This window comes from Pleurodeles waltl, chromosome 10 (genome assembly GCF_031143425.1).
Source record: "Pleurodeles waltl isolate 20211129_DDA chromosome 10, aPleWal1.hap1.20221129, whole genome shotgun sequence".
NCBI classification, from domain to species: domain Eukaryota; kingdom Metazoa; phylum Chordata; class Amphibia; order Caudata; family Salamandridae; genus Pleurodeles; species Pleurodeles waltl.
In genome coordinates this window covers 62144368-62167492 of record NC_090449.1, presented here as the reverse complement: position 1 = coordinate 62167492, position 23125 = coordinate 62144368, and positions in this window count along the sequence as shown.

Sequence of the window (23125 nt, the reverse complement as noted above, 5' to 3'; positions counted from 1 at the left end):
GGTCTCGCTGCTATGGGTGTTGTGGCACCATAGACATTTTAGACTAATTTCTAAGGAATCAAAGGCCTAGTAACCATTCTCTGGATGCAGCCTCCAGTGAATGGGGAATATCCCGATCACATTATGAGACAGAGGTTGGGACAAGTATTTGCCTGACAATGACTAGTGCCCTAACCTCAGGGGATTGTGGTATTGGATATAAATATTGTTATTCCTGTGCATGTTTAGAGTTAGAAATAAAATACTTCTTTTTCTTACAAAAATAGGTATATGACTGGGTATTGATTTATATTTTGCATGGTATGCACTTTGAGTTATCAGTCATATTCACCCACCTGTATCTATACTTCACCCCCGAGGAAGCCTTTAAATGCTTGTCAACAGCTACCTCTGAGAGTCAAGTGCAGAAAGGGTACTTGGCCCAGTTTCTCAGAATCCATAGGCGGTCGAGCCCTGGGACATCAGGACTAAAAGGCCTCAACCATCACATTTGGGTTCAGAAATCCTTGCATACCCCATGCCCCACTTGAAGGGGTTCTTCTGACAACTTTTTTGAGGCTTTTCACTAAACCTGATATAAGTGTCTCCATCTGCACTGGAGGTGAATATTATTTCAGCAAACAACCCAGACATTTGAAACACAACTCCTTAGAATGAGTTCCATGTGCATCCAGAATGAAGCGGAACAAAGAGATGTGCAGTAGCACATGCACCACGGTATGGTGTTACAGTGCGGTTCAGGGAAACATGGCCAACATCATGCCTCCCTGTTACCAAATGCCTCAGATATCAATTAAACCCAGGTTTGCCACACACACACACACACACACACAAGTAGGTTTTAGAGGCACAGTAGGGTTAACCACGCTGGGTTTACACTGAAATGATCAGTTGGTAGACCAGCTTGATGCTGTACAGGGAAAAGCTGTATGCCAGCTTTCATCCAAGCTACCCAAACTAGTAAGGTACCAATGGTTCACAATGGAAATTACTGCATGAGGATGAAAAGAGGAGCGCATTAAGGGCTGCTGTGCAGGTGCTGGTAAACTCTGCTTGTGTTGCACACAAATATGTACCTCAATGGTCTCTGTGATACAGAGACAATCATGTTAAAAGTTTTCATATGGGGGAACACGCAGGACGGCAGACCGCCTACAAAACGTTTTTAGCTACAGTCCCTACATCTGCCATTGCTAAGATCATTGACTTGGCCTGGCCTAGCCTGAGTACAAGTAGTAAAGAAAACCGAGACATTTCTCATTTTTGAGGTAGTAAGTGGCAGACTATTGCATTTCTGGATGTATGGAATGAAAACTTCCAGGTGACAGCTAATTCAGTACTCTGAAGTCCCTAGGCTGGGTGTGGAGCTAACAAGAGGGATGAATAAATAAGTATGTGATCTGTTTATATCTCTGAGACCTTGCTGGTGAGTTACTTGTAGTGCTGCAATGCTCTTTGAAGGCTCTACATGTACAACTTTTTCAGGGAGGAGACTAGGACACCAGAGGTAAGCATCCATAGGAAAGTATAGATTTACTATTCTTATCCCAACAGCTATGTCTAGCAACATATTGTCAAGGCAAGTATAATGTGAAGTATAGATTTACTATTATTAACTTAACATCTGTGAGTAGCAACATATTGTCAAAGTAAGCATACATATGGTTGTATAAATTTGCTTTTCTTAACTCAATTTATGTGACTTGCAAGATATCATCAATGTAAACATACATAGGGAAGAATAGATTTTATATTCTTAACTCCACATACACTATATGTTTGTAGTCAGTGTTGTGCTGTTGTTGTTCGTGCAGGTCAATATGAAATCCACATTTGGTTAGAATGCCATACAGGGTCATAAGGTGTCAGAAACAGACACTATTTTCCTGCAGCTTTCATTTTCCAATACAACTCAAGCAATGCCCAAGCCTCCCACTGTTCCTCATACAGCTGCACGGTTATTCTGTTGATTCCATAACCCAAGGTTGACTTTACTAGAATGTCAATCTTCAAACATTGTATCCAGCTCCTTGACTTTTCCTTTGACTGTCTATTTGGATGTTTTCAGCTCAACCCAAATTATCTGGGTAACATTGTTTGCTACCCAGTGCAATTCTGAGCCTGCTGTGCATTGTTGAAACTCTTAGAAGGTACTATGTACATCTTAGAACAACTAGGGATGGGCAGAAGTAGCAGAGTTTCACTCCTCAGAATTCCACAAAGTTACATGAAAACTCAGGAAGATTCCGCAGAGTTCCATGAATGGCAGAAATCCGCACGTTGTGCTGCTCGTGCTGTTTTTTGGTGCTGGGAGCTCGTTCAATGCTAAAAACTCAGCACGAACGGCAGCATGCCGCAGTCTGGAGGATGCATGCTGCTTGAGTTGCTTTTGCTTCCTCTTGAGTAGATTTTCTACTCAAGCGCAAATTTTCCACCGTGAACAGACAGAACCGCCTGCGACCGTTCTTGTGCGAAATATTGCCGGGTGCCCTACTAACAACCAAAAATCGAGCTACAGGACACTAATTCTTGCTCACGCTTGTTAACTTACCATTGGTTGAGAAATAAACTCCACCACATGGTGGTTGATGGAACTTGGCTGGAACTTTGCATGACAAGCGTAGCACAGAGTGGCCAAAAATCCACCAACTCTGCCAGCAGAGCAGAATTTATCACCCACTCCTAACAGCAATACCATAAAGCTGAACTGTTCTTAACCATTAGCAGCGAAGTGCTGTCTGCAGGCAAGAACAGCAGAGATCCAGTTAACCTAACAGTGAAATTACCAAGAGGCAGATATGCAAAGGTATTTAGGAGTATGGGACATAGTATTGCAGGAGGTATTTTTTGATATACCTTTGTGAATCAGCCCTGATATGTTAAACTCTCTAATAGTAAAACTCCAACAAGGGTACAATCCTTTCTAGTTCTACTAATTGTATATGAATGTTGCCCAAACAGTCAAGTTATATTCCCAATTTAGATGTCTTTGACCAATTCAAAAAGACAAGTGAGAGTTCCTAAAAGTGTTCTACAGGAGTACTACTTTACACACTCTAAAATGCCTTTGTCAAAACCCCACCACACATTTTAAGACAACACCGCCCTTGCTTCTAAGAGAACTGGTAAGCACAAGACTGTTGGCTTCACCCAGCTGTCTGAGACCCACACGTCTGATCCACTAAGGGATTTAAAACATGATGAGAAAATGCATATTTTTTATTACTTCCGCCTACTATGATTTACATGACATTTTCCTAGTTTTTCACTCCTTGCCAGAAGCTATTTACCTGTGACGTGTCAAAAAACTGCAACATTATTACCATCTCATTTCACTGCAGACCCTGGAACTCAATTGTCAAGTACTATATTTTACAGCATATATTTTCTGAGTCACTGTAACCTATCAAAAGCAGATGTGGTGCATGCCTGCTATTTTCATTGTATGTCTACTTACACAGGCTGGGTACTGGCTCCTTCATGTAGTTCCTTTCTTGATAGTTACAAGGGAACACAGTTACAGAAAGTGGCTTTCTTCTCATGTAACTCAGGGAAGACGTGTATGCCATTACCACACTGAGAGACAGATGTAGGTAGGAAAAGATTTGCGAGTTGGAAATTGCGATTCAATGTGAATCACAATTTCCGACTCGCAAAATGGGATCCAAGAAAAAAAGGCAACAACAATTTGCGACTCGCAAATGATGTCACACCGCAGCTTGCGAGTTCGCTTTTTGCGAGTCGGGTGTCGCAAATTGCGACTGGCCCGCAAATTGCATGCAGGTGCAGCATAACAGTTGGAAAAACACTTCCTGGCTCTTGCTGATGACATCAGGACCAGGAAGTCATCAAATACACCTTGGAGGAGGGAGGACCACACCCTTTTCAAACTGCTGTGCAACAACCAGGAGAGAGGAGCTGCTGCTACCATGGAGGACACAGGCAGTGCAGGGAGGAAAAGAAAACTCAAGTTTTCTGAGAACGAACTTGAGGTGCTAACAGAAGAATGCTGCCGGCACCATGACCAACTTTTTGTCAAGGCAGCCCTGAGTGTCCCAGACACTGAGAAGAAGAAGATCTGGCTGCAAATCCAGGACCGGATCAATGCCATTGGGGTGAGCCACCGAACCCTGGGTGAAATTAAAAAAAAGATGGTATGACCTGCGCTCCAGAACAAAGGAGAGGGTGGCTGAGCGTCACAGGGAAATGAGGGGCACAGGAGGAGGCCCATCCACCATCCCACCACCCACTGTCACAGAGGAATTGGTGGAGCAGACACTGGAGCCTGAGGCCGTGTCAGGAATTGGAGCATTGGACACTTCTGCGCAAGGGACATCCAAAAGTGAGTACCATGAAATATGCATTCACACCTACAAATGCAGTATCCACACTCTACCAGTACACAGCAGCAGGCACAACCAGACTAGCTCCATTCCAGACTATCAACCACTAGAATGGTGCATTATGGGCAATGTAGTACAGTAGTCAGCAAATAGGCAAATGTTTATTAGGAGGCATGCAAGAGATGTGAGAGACTGACAGTGTGTTCCCTAAGTCCCACGGGTCTCCCACACGACACCCCCAGCAGCCACACCATCCAGGGAGGAGACAAGAGGCCACAGGCAGTGCAGGAGGCTGTAGATGATATTTCAGGGCCCAGCACGACACCACCACAGTCCCCTCCAGAACAAGTGTAGGACATAGAGGAAGAACACACAACCCCTGGCCCCAGCCCCACAGTAAGACGTCCAGAGCCAGCAGCACAACCACATCTCAGACGCAGATGCCAAGTTCAGGCAGTGCCCCAGGAGGAGATAGGGGAGGCAGCGATGTCTGTAGTCGAGGCATCCCTCCTTACTGGTCAGCGCGTGCAAAATAGACAATTGCGGTTGATATCAGGTGCTTTGCAGAGACTTGAAAAAACCATGACCCATGGCCTGGCTGATGTGAACTCGCAATTCACAAGACTCAATGACAATGTGAGCGAACTCACCCAGTCCATCCGCCAACTAGTGACGGAACTAGTGGCTGATAGATGCAGCGCAAGGCGCAGGGAGCGCCACCTGGTCACACGCTTTGACCGCATGGCAGCGTCCATTGGGAATCTTGCCACTAACACTACTGGCCTGTCAAGACGGACCGTGAGTCTGCAGGTCGAACTTGGCCACTTTGCTGGGAATGTGGCACAGGGACTAGGCCGCATCAGCCACGCTGTGGACATGTTGGAAGCCAGGCAGGTGGCAAGGGGCACAGGTGAGACCCCTCAGGACAGTAAGGAGGGGTCCACTATCAACAGTGTGTCTACAAGTGACTCACGTGTGCTGAGGAGTGGAAGTGCACGTCAGGGGTCAGCAGACACACCCGGGATGAGCCATGCTGGGCGAACAAGGAGGAGGGTGTAGGCCATAAGACAGCATGACTCATGAGGCACATGAAGTCAATGTGTCCTCATAGAAATTGGACATGTGCAGCCCCTTGCGGACAGATCATTTCTTTCAACATTTAGTTCACTAATAAAAAGGTTTTGTTTATTCCACTACACACCTGGGCTCTGTTTGCGTGACATCAGTGAGTGTGGTGACAGTTGCCACATACCTGCCAAAGTATTGGGTTGCAATGTGGTCCCGTCTCTGTCTGCCTTGATTTGCAATGCTTCTATCCCCAGGCTGTTGATGTGGTAGCTCTTGCTCCTCATCCTCCGAATCTGTGTCTTCAGGGGTGAGATGTAGCCCACGTCTGATGGCAATGTTGTGTAGGATCGCGCATGCGACAACGATCTTGAATGATGTTACTGGGGCATACTGGAGCTCACCTCCACTTCTGTGGAGGCATCGGAATCTTGCCTTTAACAGTCCAAAGGTCCTCTCTATGACAGTTCTGGTCTGCCGATGTGCACTGTTATATCGCCTCTCATTCTCATTGCCAGGTGTTAGGTACAGGGTAAGTATCCATGGTCTTAGCGCATATGCACTGTCACCAAAATAAGCAATGTTAGCAGGGCATGGATGGTTTCTACAGTGACCTGTGTGTATGGCTTCAGGGTGTAGTCAGCAATACCTAATAGATATCCGTCTCCAAACTCCCCAAGTTCTAGGCGTTGGTGTATCCCACTGTTCCTGAAAATGTATGAGCCATGTGTACTCCCTGCAAATTTGGCTACAATGTCAGTGATGATATCATGGGCGTCGCGTACCACCTGGATGTTCAGTGAGTGGGTACATTTCCTATTGCGGAACACATATTCCAGATTTGCAGGAGGGCAGATTTGTATATGTGTCCCGTCCACACACCCTATTACATGAGGGAAGTTGGCAATTCTGTAGAAGTCCAACTTGGTGCTGTTAATTTCTGCTTCATTCCTGGGTAGGTATATGTATCTGGACATGTGTGTGAGTATGGCATCTAGGAAACATCTGAGGAATCGTGAGAGTGCACTTTGGGATACCCCACCTGCCACAGCATTCACCCCCTGATAGCTACCCGAGGCCAAGAGGTGCCGTGAGCATAGCACTTGCACATGTGTGGGGATGGCGCAGCCGCGCATAGTGTGGAGTTGAAGCTGCAGATTGAGTAGTTCAATTAATTCAAATATTGCTGCACTGCTGAGTCTGTATTTGTCATAAATCTCCTCCTCAGTTTGTTGGAAAAGTGTCTGCCTGGTTCTGTATATCTTCTCCTGTCTCTGGCTCCTCCTCCTCTGCTGTGCGGCGTGGAGTCTCCTCCTCCTTGCTATCACATATATCTCCGCCATCTTGAGTAACCCAGGTGCCTTCTGGGTCTCCTTTTATTCTTTGGTTCTGGTTACCACCTGCTCTGACTTAGTGGTAATTTAGGTGTGAAAAATGGGGATTTTGCGACTAGTCGCAATTTGCGAGTGGCTTTTTCATATGATTTGCGACTCGCAAATTGCGACTTGCTATTTGCGGGTCGGACAATGAGGTCGCTATTTTTGTGAGTCGGTAATGGCTCGCATCGCAATTTGCTCTTCGGAAAGGGGATTTTTGCATCCCATTTCCGATTTTGCGGTGTCGCAAATTGCGAATCGGGCCATTTGTGACTCGCAAAACTTTGCTACATCTGGCCCTAAGAAAGGTTGCCTATTTAAATCTGAAGATGCAGAGGTCACCAAATTATGAAATATTTAATTAGTCTGTGGGTGGATACATGTACAATCACGTAGTTGTTCACTGTCACTCTCTGTGATTGGTTATGTCTGGTGATAAGCACCCTCAGAAAATAATATTTCAAAATTCATAATCCCATGTTCACAGGGTACTGTATAGTACTTGAGTAATTGGACTCACCCCTTTCATACAACACACTTCATAAAGTCCCATCCCTGTGTGAAATGAACTTTCAAGTTATGGTTGTATGAATGTAAGTGCCTGGAAGACATGTAGTGTGCCTGTATGAGCTGTGTGTGTTTGGGGGGGGGAATATAGTACACAGCTAAATTATATACAGAAATATGAGGCTGGGACAGGTGGTTCTATTATGGCTCTTGCCTAAGGATACTTGAGGTGCCGGGGGGAATGTATGGGAGCTGGAGAGTATGTGTAGGACCAGTGTGAAGCAGGAGTGACTCGCAGCAAGGTAAAGGGGAGGGGCAGCATGACACGGGGAGGGGGAATTAAAATAAAATTAGAAATAAAAAATAAAAAAAACAAGCACTTACCTCGTCCGCCGTGCTCTGCTCCTCTGTCCCTCATCGACTGCAGGCGCAGGCTCCCAATCTGCTCAAAGCAGCATCAAGATTGGCTGGGAGCGCCGAGCCAGCGTGTTCCCAGGGAGACTGGGAGCCTGTTTAGAACTGTGTTGCTGGGCTGGAGAGAGCCTACAGCGCATGTGTGTTTGACCGGCCCCAGGCGGCCGGCCAAACACACATGCACTTTGAGGGGGAGTGCTCAGCACTCCCCCTCACTGCTCGTCACCCCAGTGACCCCACCCTTTTACCAAACAACGATAATAAACACAATTTATTATCGTTGTTTGGTAAAAGTTTTGCAGCTCTCGCTGCTGGCGGGGGTGACTCTCCCCCACCCTCATGGAGGATCCACCCCTGGTGTGAAGGACTGTAGAGTGTCATTTTGTACAGGTACATGGTGCCCTGACAGTTGGTAGGATGTTGCTGCAGCACGTGTAAAGCTGTAGAATGTTGTAGTGTGTCAGGGGAGATGTCTGTGGAGCTGTTAACGGGTATAACTATCATCCATGCAAATAGGCAAAGTGGCTCTAGCGCTCTGAGGCATTATGGGCTCCCTAATTATGACTGCATTTCTGTACCTCACAAGGGTGTGCTAGGTATATTTCCTTGCTTGCTCACAGTGTGTTAGCACTCATGCACACTTACTGGAGAGCACCTAGCAGACCCTTGTGTGTCCCTTGAAGAGATGTGAGTAAGGCTGTAGTTTGTCTGAATTAGCTGCACAGAAGTGTGCAACACCCACAAGATCTGTATTTGACTCTATACTAGGTCTATGATGAAGATGCACTGGCCTCGCAGGTTTTACTCACACTTTAATGTCCCCAAGAGGTGGTGCAAACTGTATTGAGACAGTGCACAACCAGTCTCCTAAGTGACTGCAGTTTGACTGAGGGTGGTTGGAAGCCTTCATCATTTCCTGTGCAGATATACCACCCAATGGTAGATGCCCATGGCCACTGTGCTCAGGGCGTTTTGTGTGAGTAGTATGATTTGATCACCAATGTGTGAGCCAGTCCCCTTGAAACCACATCAGAGAATCAACGAGGAGAAAAGAAATTGAAGACATGATATAGTATAGAAGGGCATCTTGGGAAGATGTTTGTGGTTTCAGGATAATTGAGAGTCTGGGTGGCCTGTTGGTGGTGGTAGAAAGATGCAATAGACTGATAACTGTAGGATGGTATATTTATGAAAGGTTAAGGTTATGGCTTAAAGTGATATATGGAGGGTGGTATCAGTGAGTGACAGCTTTAGAGTTAGCATCAGAGGATGTCAGTGTGTGGCAGCTTTGTTGTTAGCTGGAGATAATATCTGGTTGTAACAGCTTTAATTTTATCATAGTATGGTATGGTGCAGTAGCTGTACAGAGTTCGGCAGCTTTCTTTTTATCAGTGGATGATATCAGTGTGTATCAGCTTTAGTATTATCGGTGGATTATATCAGAGTGTGTCAGCTTTATTTTTTATCAGTGGATTATATCAGAGTGTGTCCGCTTTAATTTTATCAGTGGATGATATCAGTGTGAGCAGCTTTAGTATTATCAGTGGATGATATCAGTGTGTAGCAGCTTTAGTATCAGTGAATGATATCAGTGTGTGGCAGCTTTAATTTTGTGAGAGGATGATCTCAGTGTGTTTCAGCTTTAGTATTTTCAAAGGATAGCATCAGTGTGTGGCAGAGTTCGTCTTACCTTGAGATGATATTAATTAGCTGGGGGTGACATCAGTGTGTGAAAATGTTGCAGATGCAGGACAGGATCTTCAACCGAGTTTCAGGAGCCATTCACGTTGGAGGTATATTCGGCCCTTAGATTAGAGCCACTGTAGGGAGGAATTCTTAGGAATGTATCCTCCTTCCAACCAATTGAATGCCCGGGCCTCCCCCAGCACACAGTCGCTAACATTCCACGTATCATCACCTTCCCTTAGGATCCACACTCACAATTCTACAGCGTGCACACTCAGCCCATGCAGACTCGGGCACCTCACCTCACTGCGGATAGTTTTAGTGTTAGCTGGAGGTAACATCCATGAGTGGCAGCTTTGGTGCTAGCTGGACATGGGTGGTGGGGTGGCATTCTTGAGATGGTTGCTGCTGTGACAGCTGTGACTTTGATGGTGTGGTTTGGGATGGTAGTAGCTGTGAAAGGTGGGTCATAATAATCATAGTTAAAGATGTGATATTAGAAGAATATAATTGGGTCAACTCTTTAGGATATCCATGGGTGAAGGTGAGAATAATAGATGAGATCATTGCTGGGAGTGTAGCTGGGGTATTACCTGGAGTGACAGCTTGGGAAGACGAGGTACAGTGAAGATGCTCTCGAGTGTGAATGTGCATTTGTGGGTTTTTATGACTTATTTTCTTTTATATAAGTTGTAGATGCTGAGAATCCCCTTTGAAGTCCACATGGGCCTGCGCTCCCAGCAGAGGTGGGATCTCCGTTCCAGCACTGGCGGCCTCTTTTGACAGTGCTCTGAGGTAACAGAGCGATGTTGCCCAGGAAGAAAAGATTGTATTCACATTAACTCGCCAGCCTGTTCATTTGGAAGGGAGTCTAATGGAAATACCTGATTAACCAGTTATACAGATGAGTGGTGCACCACAGTCAATATTTTGTGAACAAAGGATTCCCAATCAGAATCTAAAAATGAACTTCTTTAGGGCTGTAATGCAATCACTACAATCACTACAAACAACTTATAAATACATATATAAAAATACGTAAAGTTAGAAAAACACCAAGGATATGTCATAACGATAAAGGACAGCCACACCTGATGCCAAATAGCACCCATTAACACTTCAAGAAAAAAATGCAGATTATTTCAATACAAAAAAGACATGAAACATTCATATCAATAACTGTCATATACCAATACAAACCAAAAAAACAATAAACAATCAAAATTGAAATAGGTAAACCCTAGACATTGCGGTTTATGTTGTGGAAAAATCTTCTTATCCTACAATCTCTGTATACATAGTACAATCATCATCTTCTCTATTTACATAGTGATATGTTATTACAAAACACATTATTACTGGAAACAGACTACGAAACGATTGTTTTTTGGTTTGTATTGTTAAATGACAGTTCTTGATATGAATGCTTCATGTCTTTTTTGTATTTAAATAATGTTCATTTTTTCTTCTTGGGGTGTCAATGGGTGGTATTTGGCATCATGTGAAAAAAAAATCAGTTATTGGTATGAATGTTTCATTTTTTCTTAATGAAATAAATGTTGTTTTTTGTTCTTGCGGTGTCAATGGGTGGTATTTGGCATCTGGTGAAAAGATGTTCAGTTCTTCACTTTATTTTCTTGTTCAAAAACTGTTACACGTTCACAACGAAAACAGCCAACACATTGCGTCCATAAAAATAGACCTCTTCAAGGCTGTAATGCAATCACTACAAACAACATATAAATACATATCTATCCTTTATCGTTATGACATGCGCTTTATGTTTTTTAACTTGTTAAGATATGGGATGTATTTTTATAAATGTACTTAAATGTTGTTTGTAGTGATTGTATTACAGCCCTGAAGAAGTCCAATTTTATGGACAAAACATGTTGGCTGTTTTCCTTGTGAACGTGTAATGTTTTTAGAACAATAAATTAAAGTTCAGAGCTGAACATTTTTTGGAATCTGAATGGGAATCCTTTTTTGACATAATATTGACTGTGCTACACCCCTATTCTGTATAACTGGAATGTTATTGATTTAAGGGTTGTATCTTGGCAGCAGGTGCTTATAGAGAATGCACACAGACATTAATTGATTTATTTTCTGATGCAGCGACTGTTTGGGAACAGTGGATAGGTGGGGTGATCTTTGGTCTGTTGCCTTTTTCTTTGGTGTATTATGCCTGATTAACCATTTCAGCTATCAGGAAGCTGCTGTGTTCCCTGTCCTGTCCGAAACTTTGATAATGACAATGTACAGGGAAGATGTCAGGGCTTCCCTGTCTGTGCTGAGTATCCCACTAGCAGGAGCACTAAGAAGTCTGTGGAAGAGTATTTAACTACTCAAGGCCTGATTTGATTTATGCGTTCCTTTTATGCTTTAAAGACCCTTGGGAATTTCATTTCTCCAAAAGCTCAGAGTCCCCAAAGAAGGTGCTTTCAGTGCTGTTGTACCCTGCCCCCATGTTCCTGCTGCGCCTTGGGCCTCCTAGTTCCACAAATAGGTGTGGTAGCTAGAGAGCACTTTGTAAAATAGTAACAGTGGTATATTTCAGGGACCAAATACCTTACAGAACATTAGGCTCCCGGCCTTGGACACCATTTTTACTCCTTCTGGGTGCCTTCGGGGAGCCGCCATCTTGGGTTGCGGTCTAGTTGCTGCACATTGCTTCCCTGACACCGTATAAGGGTTGAGATGCAGTGGACACACATGGCTGGAGCACTGCTGGCGTGCTGAAGGCGCACCTAAGGCAAGCCTGTCTGCGCCCGTCCGCACCTGGTCGGGCCCAGGGACCCTGCCCCTTCTATCCTAGAGAGGGTCACTTATTCCTCCTACCACCTGCACTCTCTCAGACCCTCCATCTCGGAAGCCTGTCAGCACACTTTGTTTCCTGGCCTCCAAACATGTTCAAGTACAAACTATCACTGGGCACCTCAGATTGATTGGGTGTGAGCCTCGGTCGATTTTAGTAGTACATATAGCCTGCTACTCCTAGCTAACTGCCAGGCTCTTGCTGCACATAATCTGGAAATTCACCTTATCCTGACCTACCTTTTACCAGAGGCCCTGTTTCTAACTGAAAATTGGCTCCATGAGGAATCCTCCCCAGACTTGGCCCTGGCACTCCCTAATGGCTACCTGATATACAGGCTGGACAGGATTAATGGCAGGGGTGGCGGAGTTGCCATCCTTTATAAGGAGACTTAAAATGCATTTCTCAGCGCTGACCATCCCTGGCTGTGAAAGCATCTCCTTCTCTTTTACCTTTAACCCTACATATACTTTCTCTGGCTCCTCAATCTAACACACCCTGGCACCCTTGATCTCTTCATTCAATCGCTCCCTGGACTGGTTGTGGACTTTGTGTGCAACAAACCGAATTTCACCCTTCTTTGGGACTTCAATATGCACGTAGATGAAATGAGTAATTCAGCCACTAAAACTCTCCTCTTAGATCTTGCTGCCTTGGATCTGGTTCAACTGATCAGTGGCCCTACACACTCCAAGGGCCACACCAGCGACCTTGTCTTCAGTAATGTCACTGACTTGACGGCTTTGCCTCCCCGGCCTCTGGCTTGGTCCGATCATTCTTAATTACTCTGAAGCTGCCGATTCCTTCCATTTCTAAACCACCCCCTGTGACTAAACAACTATTCCGCTGCTGCCATAAGCTTAATATGAATGACTGGTCAAACACTCTAGAAAGCTCAAAACCTGACCCCGTAGACCATACAAATCGCTTGTCAGAGAAGTTCAATAGTTGGATCTCCAATGCTCTCGATACGGTACTATCATTAGGCACCAAAACAGGAGGTCGCCGCAACAAAGGGTCCCCATGGTTTTCTCCCCACTTAAGTCTTCTAAAAAAGGAATGTAAACATCTTGAGAGGAGTTGGAGAAAGACTTACGACAATTCCTTGAAAGCTGAGTATCGAGCATTTACATTCCTTAAATGCTCCTAAGGAAGTCTTTAAAATACTTAAAGAGATTGTCCAGTCAGTCTTTCATATTGACCTTATGGAAGCCTCTCAAGATTTTAGTAATAACCTTGCTCACTTTTTCAAAACAAAATTCTAGACATTTATTCAACCTTCCCAGACAACCCCACTTCCCCTTCAGGGTGGGAGACCCTTCTTGCCACCTGACGGTGCAATATCCCACTATTTCTTTTTCGGTCTTCTCTCCTCTCAAAGAAGACTCAGTCACTAACCTTCTTCACTCTTTAAAGTCGGGTTCTCCACTTGACCCAGCACCCCCGCACATCTTAGCTCTGGGGTCAGCAGTCATTGCTCCGGTTCTGACAAACCTTCTCAATTCTTCCTTAGTCATGAGTCATGTTCCCTCCCATTGGAAGCACGCTATTGTCAAGCCACTTCTAAAAAAAAAAAAAAACATCTTGAGCCAGCTCTCCTTAACAACTACAGGCCGATTCCCCTGTTGCCAGCTGCATCCAAATTAATTGAAAAACATGTAAACAACAATTTCACAGGCTTTCTTGAGGACCACAACATTTTCCAACCCACTCAAATGGGTTCTAGGCCTCTACACAGCACTGAGACTGCACTGCTTACAGTATTGGAAGAGGTTCGAAGATGCCTCCATCAAGGTGGTGCTGCTGCCATCAATTTTGCTCGACCTTAGTGCAGCCTTTGACACGGTTGACTGCTCCATTTTGATTCAGAGAATGGCTGAGAGTTATATCACAGGCAGTGCATTAAAATGGCTCAACTCCTTCTTGGAGGATCGGACTTTTCAAGTTCTCGACTGATCCTATTTTTCTAACTGTCTCTCTCTCTCAATTGTTGGGTACCTCAGGGCTCCTCCCTGAGACCCACACTGTTTATTCTCTATATATATCCATTAGCAGAGATCATACATCCATACGGTCTGTTGATGGTGTCTTACGCTGACAACACTCAACTGGTCTTCTCTTTCTGTACCAAATCCAATATGGATCATTCCTCACTGTCTTCACACAGTACCCAGATGGATGGCTAACTGCCAACTTAGATTAAACAAAGATAAAGCTGAGGTGATGTTACTAAAGAATTACTTTCTCCAGGGGCCCAAGTGACCTATTCAGAATGCTTGAAAGCCCTACCTCATCCTAAAGAGAACATAAAAAGCCTGGGAGTTTGGCTTGACTCCCGGTTCACTGTAAACCTTCAAACAAAACAGTTGGCAGCAACATGTTTCAGTCTTCTTTTAAGGAAAGTTTTTTATGTTCTTCCATTTTTAGCCAAAAAGTTCATAGTCCAGGCCCTTATCATCTTGCGTTGCGACTGTGGTAATGCTCTTTACCTTAGTTCCCCTAAGTATGTGGGTAAAAGACTCCAGGTGGGCAGAATGCTGCTGCTTGTCTCCTTATGAACATTCCCAGGTACCACTCCACCAAATCTGCCATATCCTCCCTCCATTGGCTCCCGGTGGAGCAACGTATAAAGTTCAAAACCCTTTGCCTTCTGCACAGAGCATGGCACAATAAAGGCCCTGCTTCATTAAGATCAGTTGCCTCATTTTATACCCCTCTCAGATCCCTCAGTTCTGCGACGGCCGCCCTGGTCAGGCTTCCTATGGTCAAGAGGGCACGGTGGGGCAGTAGGTCCATGTCCTATTTAGGGGCTAAACTCTGGAGCTCCCTCCCTCCTGAGCTCCGCCTGACCAGTCATGAACTCCCCTTCTGCAGATCTCTAAAAACTTGGTTATTCAGAATTTAACCCCTGCTTTGGTCGGTCTAGATCCGTGTTAGCGCTGGGAGGGCCTGGATAGCCATGCCCTCTAAAACTCATTAATCTAATCTAGGAAAACCCCAGAACCCAGCATACTATAAGCAGCCTGAGTAGAATTGTGAAGTTCAAGTGTGGAAGCAAACTAAACATGATAGTACACTGTTCCCCTTGAATAGGGATTTAAAAATATCTTTGGACCATAACATAATGGTCAAAATACTTTGATTACAAAAGAACTGTTGACAAAATCTTGAAGGAAAGCATATAATTTATTATAAATGTTAACAATAATATCAAAGTTTAAAATATGGTTTAGTAATTTTGTTTTTTTATTATTTTGTTTTATTATAATAATTTTGTATTTCAATATTCATGTTATTATGAAATGTACTGTTAATTATTTTTAAAGATTATAGTAATGTCTAAAAAAAATTTGGTGTTGGTGGGTTTCTTTGGAGACTAGGTATGTATGTTTTTTTTTACATTATATATGAGATCATTTTTAAGGATTAATTTGATATGTTTTAAATGTTTATTTGCTATTTATGTGTTTAAATATTTAATATGTTTTACATTGTTTATTTAATTCTAATTTTGCGTTGAATATTTTATGGGATGGCTAATGATTTCTTTAAATTAATCAATATTTACTACCTAAAGTGAAATAAATATTTTTAAGTGTTGTACATTTATTTATACTTTAATATTTGTTAACTATTTAATGGATTTTAATTATAGGTAGTGGGGTGTACGTGGTATTGGGAATTTAGTGTATAAGTGAAGTGTAGTTAAACTGCTAGCAATTAATAATGCATTGATATTTTTTTTTATTTTTATCTATGTCATGCATTTTTATGGGTAGTGTTGTATATGAGGGTTTGAGTGATAACGTTGCTTTTCAAATATATATTAATTATTGTTACTTGCTAATTATTATAATATTTCAATTCTTGTTTTTCGTTATAATATTGTTTGTCAAGTTATCATTTTGGTATGTGTGCTATATTAGTAGTATGACTTAAACAGGGTAGAGTTGTTATCTACAAAATAGTTCATTATAATGAAATAAAAACTATTTTATGTCATACCTTACTTTAATATTTTTCTTTAATGTTTGTGTGTTATGTTTTATGGTGTGTGGAATACTTCCTATTTGATTAATTAATTAAGAATTAAAGTAGAAAAAAGATTCCTGCAATTCTAATATATTTCTATATGTGTTATTTTTAAGTTGCATTTGAATTTTAATAATTTTTAAATGATTTAGGACTTTTAAACTATTTACTTTAATATTATTTATTTAATTGTGTATTTTGAATTTAAACTATTATTTGGCGTAACTTGTGTAATTTGCTCTAGGATAATTACATGGAATTACAGCAAAATTATGCAAACAATACTTGGAATTAAAGGTGAATCATATCCTGCTATTAGTGCTATTTACTCACCACAAAATGCACCCACGGCAGTAGCAGCTCACTGTAAGATGCTGATTTAAATCTTGGTGGTAAGGATTCTCTGTCACACTAGCTACAGACTATCCTAACCAACAAGGTGATGGTCCACCCACTGAATTTAGATACAGGAAGACCATAGATCTACAACATCTCCACCATGGTTACACCCTCCGATGGCCTGATGGAGTAAGGTCTGCCGAAGGCTGACCTCTATGTCTCCCATGTAATTTAGATGGGCAGACTTGATGCCGGTTTTCACTGACCGCCACTGGAAGGAAAACCCTGGCGGTAAAGGGCAGTGAGGCAGTGAAAACTATCTAATGCGTCACCCCCCTCGCCATGGGAGATAACTCCCAACGGCAAGGGGCAATTTTAAAACTATTTTCATAAAAGAAAATCCCGCTTCAGGATTTTTCTTTTTGAAAATAAAAAAAATAAGTCTGATGGACAGCACCTTCATATTGATGGGGCTGTTAGCCAAACATTAAAATGCATTGATAGGAACCTCTGAGATGCCTTAGCATCTCAGCACCTTAGAATTGACCGCCAGCTTGGTTGGATGAGTTGTTTCAGGCTGGCGGGCATTAATTTCTCTGTCAAGTCAATGGAGATTACTCCATCCCTCAATATATTAAATTGGGACCTACGTTTGTTGTTCCTGTGCTCATGCGGTAAGATTTTCGCCCCAAATCACTCTTAACTACACAAGCCAGTCTAATCGTGTAATTTGTTTCAAAATTTCACGTCACAAGAATAACAGAGTTTTTTAAATTAATGAACCTGCCGTCCTTTCTCCAGCGTATGCACTTTCCTAATTATTTGGTAGACTGCAGTTAGAATAGTAAACCTAAACCACTCAATGTATTCACTTCCCCAATGCTCATTATATTGGAGGCAGAATAGTAAATTTGAACCTTTTTAAAATACATACTATCACCACCATTTATTAGTCTGGAGTTAAAATATAAACTATGACTGCCCTGGTGTATGCACTTTCCCTATTGTTTGTAAGATTGAAGTTAGACCTGTAAATCTGACCCCCAAAGTTTGCACTTGCCCCAATGTTTGTAAGACTAGAGTTAAAATATTAAATCTGACCCCATCAATGTATGCACTTTCTCCAATGTTTGAGTTAAGTTAGAATGGCAAATCTGATACTCTCCAATGTATGCCCTTCTCCAATGTGTGTTAGATTGTTAGATTGAGGTTGAAAGAGTAAAGCTACACCCACCCCCAATGTATGTGATTTCCCCAGCATTTGTTATATTGAAATTAGAACACTAAATCGGACTGTCCCAATGAATGTGCTGCACCCATAGTTTCTAAGAATAGAGTTAAAATATAAAATCTAACCTCTCATTTTTATGGTCTGGCTTGACAGTGCAGTGGTCGCCAGACAATTATGTGAGCAACACTAGAGAGGGACATGTTGGAGCCAGGAGTACATATTTTGATTAGGTAGTTCCTGTGTACTTCCACAAAATAACTGCTCGCCCTCCACACAGCTGTGGTCATTTTGTGTATTTATCCAGCTGCCTGGGCTTGAACTTTCAGCGGCACACACATGACACTACAATGCTATTAAAGTGCCATAGCTATAGGCACCTGTGTTCTGCACAACTGCCAAAAATAGAGCAGGGGGATCGCTCCTTGAGACCTAGAATGCAGCATAATGATGTATTACATCTGTCTGGACAATGTTCGAATTGAAGGGGGGGCTTTGCTTGTTTTGAGTTAGTGGGGATAGTTCTGTACTGTCATACAGTGAGAAGCAATACTGCCTGCAGTACTGTGATGGAAAAACACTGTATGTTGTGCACTGAAACTGTCAATAGTGTTGTAGCTAACTTGAATCATTTATGGGTTTTTTCTCTGGTAGCAGCACAGATGGGAGGAGAACAGTCATTAACCTACATAGATATTTAGGTCTGGCTTGACAGTAAAACGGTCGGCTGACCTTTTAAGTTACACCAATATTATTCTGCAGTTCTTTTCTTTCACACAAATACATAACATGTCCATGCTATTTACTTGTAACTGTTCTCATTACCATACAACATTGCTTTAAAGCCATACCTATTGACATTGAGTTAGAAAAGGAAATCGGGCAGTTTCAATGTGTGCAATTTCCTCAGTGTTTGTGAGACTGAAGATAGAATAATTAGACTAGGACTGTGCCCCTCTCCCCGTGCTTGTTAGACTGAAGTTAGAATAGTTAATGTGATCCTTCGAAAATATGCAGTTTCTCAGTGTTTGTTGGAATGAAAGAAGAATAGTACATTTTTAAGCCCCAACCCCAAAGTATGCATTCTCCTAAGTTTGAATTGGATTTCAGTTAGAATAACACATTTGATTTATTTTTTCTTTAATAACTTTTTATTTGTTTAGGTTACAACATATTTCTTTATCCTGCATTTTTATATTTAATACTTTGAGCATATTTAATTCACTAAAATGTATACATATATTTTAGAGTGTTTCTTTTTTTTACAAATAATTTATATTTAGTTTTTTAATTATTTATAATTTATTTGTGTTTTATAAATAATTAATTGTGTAATATATTTGTAAATAATGTGTTTAAAGGTTGAATAAATATAAATTGTTCTTTATTTTAAAAGATAGATATAATTATATATTTATGTAGTAATTTATCTCTCAATGTAAGCTAAATGTATTGTAGTGTATGTATTCATATAAATATAATTTTATGTGTATAATAAATGTGTTGTCATCTATAACTGAATATTATGCTTTTTATTAATAATGTTCCAAAAGGTTATAAATATATGTACATTTATTTTTTTAAGTTATTCTAACTTTGGCATTGTTTGAGAAATCTTTATGCAACTTTCCAAAAAGCAAAGTTCACCCACCTCCGCTCCTTCCTCGAAAGTTTCACATCAATCTGTCAAGTGGGGACCAAGAAAAATGTAATTTCCCATGTTACTTTCCTTTGGAAATTTTGGAAAGTGATACAGAAAAATCATCTGAACGGAATCACACCAAATTGGGCAAAATGTCAGAAAATCAGCCAGGCCTTGGAGCCAACCTTCTGCTATCCACACTTCCCCATGCTACGTGTGTCTTCTGGGGTTGGACACAAGGTCTAAACATCAGCCAAACCCCTGCTGCTCTCAGCCAAAGACTGTGCACATTAGAGGGGTTGGCTGAACTTGGTGGTTGGACTCAAGACCAGACATCATAAACAACATAAATATTTGTTGTAACCAGGAAAGAAGGCTTCAAAAGGAACGTTTGCTTTATTGGGTTTTTTAAATGGTTTTTATTTTTTGTTATGCTTACTTTTTTTATCTAAATTGAACTGATAAGGATCTCAACAAGGGCATCAAAACGTGAACTACACTACTTTTACAAAATTACTCATGAGCAGTAAACAACTGGTCCCTCACTTGGTACTCTGCTCTCTAGCAGATCCAAATTTCCCACAGTCCATACAATTAAGTTCAGCTTTCTAGGTCCTGATTTTGACCCATTAAACCACAAGGTTCAAGACATCCTTGACGCCTGATTGTCTGACTGGATGCAAAGGCTGACTGTGTTCTGCTCCGCTAATTGTCCACTATTGTATTTACCTTTACATACACAACCTTGGTCTTGTGTTTTACACTGTATATTGTGTGTACATGTCTATTAAGTGTAATGTGGGTAGCCATTGTCCTACATAAGTCTGATATTATTGAATAAAAAATGAGATTTTTGTACAGTTTTGTGTTTTGGCACCTTCTTGTTTTCTTCATTTTTTCTTGTTTCGTTTTAATTGATTTTTCTCCTGGACCAATGTTGTAAAGATAAGGTTTAATTTCCCCAGGTCCTGGGTCTACAGGGCACCCCTGTTGTTATATTAGCAATGTTAAAATTGAGACAGCATCTCAAATGAAATCAATTATGACACCACTGATAAAATCAGGAATAACACCATAACCATATACATTATAGAATTAATGAATCTACCCATGTAGGTCGACAGTATGGAAATAGCTCATGCCATGGAGACTTGTGTCACTGAGCATTTTAAATCTTATATTGTGCACTGCTTACAAATCACTAGGGTTTGTGCTCAAAGAATTACTCGAAGTTGAATTAAATAAATACTGAGGGCACCTATTGTGGGTCGCAGAGAATTGTTAGGGAGTAGGTGTGGCTGAAAGCCAAATCCTGGTTTTAAAAATCTGCAAGGGCAATGCTATTGACCATACATTAACTACCAGTAGATAGCTAGCCACATGCCTGTGTTAAACAGATATAATACAGTGGTACATACAAATTATATAATCTGAGGATGCCTATTTCAAGAACTTCCCTAAAGATTTTGAGGCACTGCAGATTATTGAATAATGTAGAATGTAGGGGTACTCTCCAAATATCTCAAACAGGCGTGCTAAGCATGGCTCTAAGGTTGTATACCTTTTTGCCCATTTCAGGAATGTGCATGGGGTACTTTACTGAACTACGGATAGAAAGTGTCTTTACACTGACAAATGCGTCAAGCTCTTGACTTCAAAATGTGATTCGTGTGGAGTCTTTAAGAAGGTAATCACATTAAGGTGAATAGAAACGTGCCTTCATGTTTAGCATGTTGAATTACTTCAAATCCACAAACCCAACAGAATGGTGTCACAATGTTAGGATGATGTCAGCAATTATGTAATTTGATATGCCATCAGAAACATAATCAGTGATGCTATTTAACATGTCATGAGTAATGTAATATCTAGGGTCAGAAGCAGTGCAGAGCTAGGGAATGCAGGGTAGAGCTAGGGAATGCAGGGTATAGCTAGATCACAATGGCGGGGTGACTATATGCAGTCTGAGGGTGATAGTGGAGAGGAGAATCCACTTTTTCCTGTTAAACCATTGGAGGTGTCTGATGCACTGACCCCACAGTGACTGTCTTAACTCTAGGGGGCTCTCTGTGGTAGTTATGATGGGGGAGATGGTTGAGCAGGTGATACCTGGGGTGGTGAGAGCCAAGGGTAAATCAAGGCCTCCAGTGTCAAGGAGGTGTCAGGCCATGTCAGCATTACAGTGGCTGTCTCACCCGGTGGCAGGTGGTCTCAGGCACATGGTTACTGGTTTAGAGCTGATTCCGGATCCTCTGTGTGATAGTTAATGTGGGGGTGATGGTTAAGCTGGTGATAGCTGTGGTGGTGAGAGCCAAGGATGAGTCACAGTCTCCGGTGTCAAGGAGGTGTCAGGTGCTGTCAGGACCGCAGTGACTGTCTCAACACTGTGCCTTCTGTTGAACAGCTGGAGGTGTCAGGTGTTCTCGGCGTCTCAGTGACTGGCTCAGAGCTGAGTCCAGGGGGTTCCTCTGTGATAGTTAATGTGGGGGTGATGATTGAGCTGGTGATAGCTGGCTTGTGGTACCCGAGCTGGCTCACGGCCGCTGTTGTACAGCAGTAGGTGTCAGGTGCTCTCAACTCCGCAGTGATTGGCTCAGAGGCGACTCCAGGGGGGTCTCTCTGCGATAGTTAATGTGGGGGTGATGGTTGAGCTGGTGATAACTGGGTTGAGGTACTCGAGGTGGGCTCACAGCCTCCAGGTTGAAGAGTGGGAGGTGTCAGGTGCTCTCAGCGCCGCAGTGACTGGCTCGGAGCTGACTCCAGGGGGTCTCTCTGTGATAGTTAATGTGGGGGTGATGGTTGAGCTGGTGATAACTGGTTTGAGATACTCGAGGTGGGCTCACACCTGCCGTTGAAGAGCGGTAGGCGTTAGATGCTCTCATCTCCGTAGTGATCGGCTCAAAGCTGACTCCAGGGGTCCCTCTGTGACAGTGAATGTGGGGGTGATGGTTGAGCTGGTGATAGCTGGAATGTGGTACCCGAGCTGGCTCACGGCCTCTGTTGTACAGCAGTAGGTGTCAGGTGCTCTCAGCGCCGCAGTGACTGGCTCGGAGCTGACTCCAGGGGTCCCTCTGTGACAGTGAATGTGGGGGTGATGGTTGAGCTGGTGATAGCTGGAATGTGGTACCCGAGCTGGCTCGCGGCCTCCCGTTGAACAGCGGGAGGTGTCAGGTGCTCTCAGCGCCGCAGTGACTGGCTCGGAGCTGACTCCAGGGGGTCTCTCTGTGATAGTTAATGTGGGGGTGATGGTTGAGCTGGTGATAACTGGGTCGAGGTACTCGAGGTGGGCTCACAGCCTCCAGGTTGAAGAGTGGGAGGTGTCAGGTGCTCTCAGCGCCGCAGTGACTGGCTCAGAGATGACTCCAGGGGGGTCTCTCTGTGATAGTTAATGTGGGGGTGATGGTTGAGCTGGTGATAACTGGGTTGAGGTACTCGAGGTGGGCTCACAGCGGCCGTTGAAGAGCGGTAGGCGTTAGATGCTCTCAACTCCGTAGTGATCGGCTCAAAGCTGACTCCAGGGGTCCCTCTGTGACAGTGAATGTGGGGGTGATGGTTGAGCTGGTGATAGCTGGAATGTGGTACCCGAGCTGGCTCGCGGCCTCCCGTTGAACAGCGGGAGGTGTCAGGTGCTCTCAGCGCCGCAGTGACTGGCTCGGAGCTGACTCCAGGGGGTCT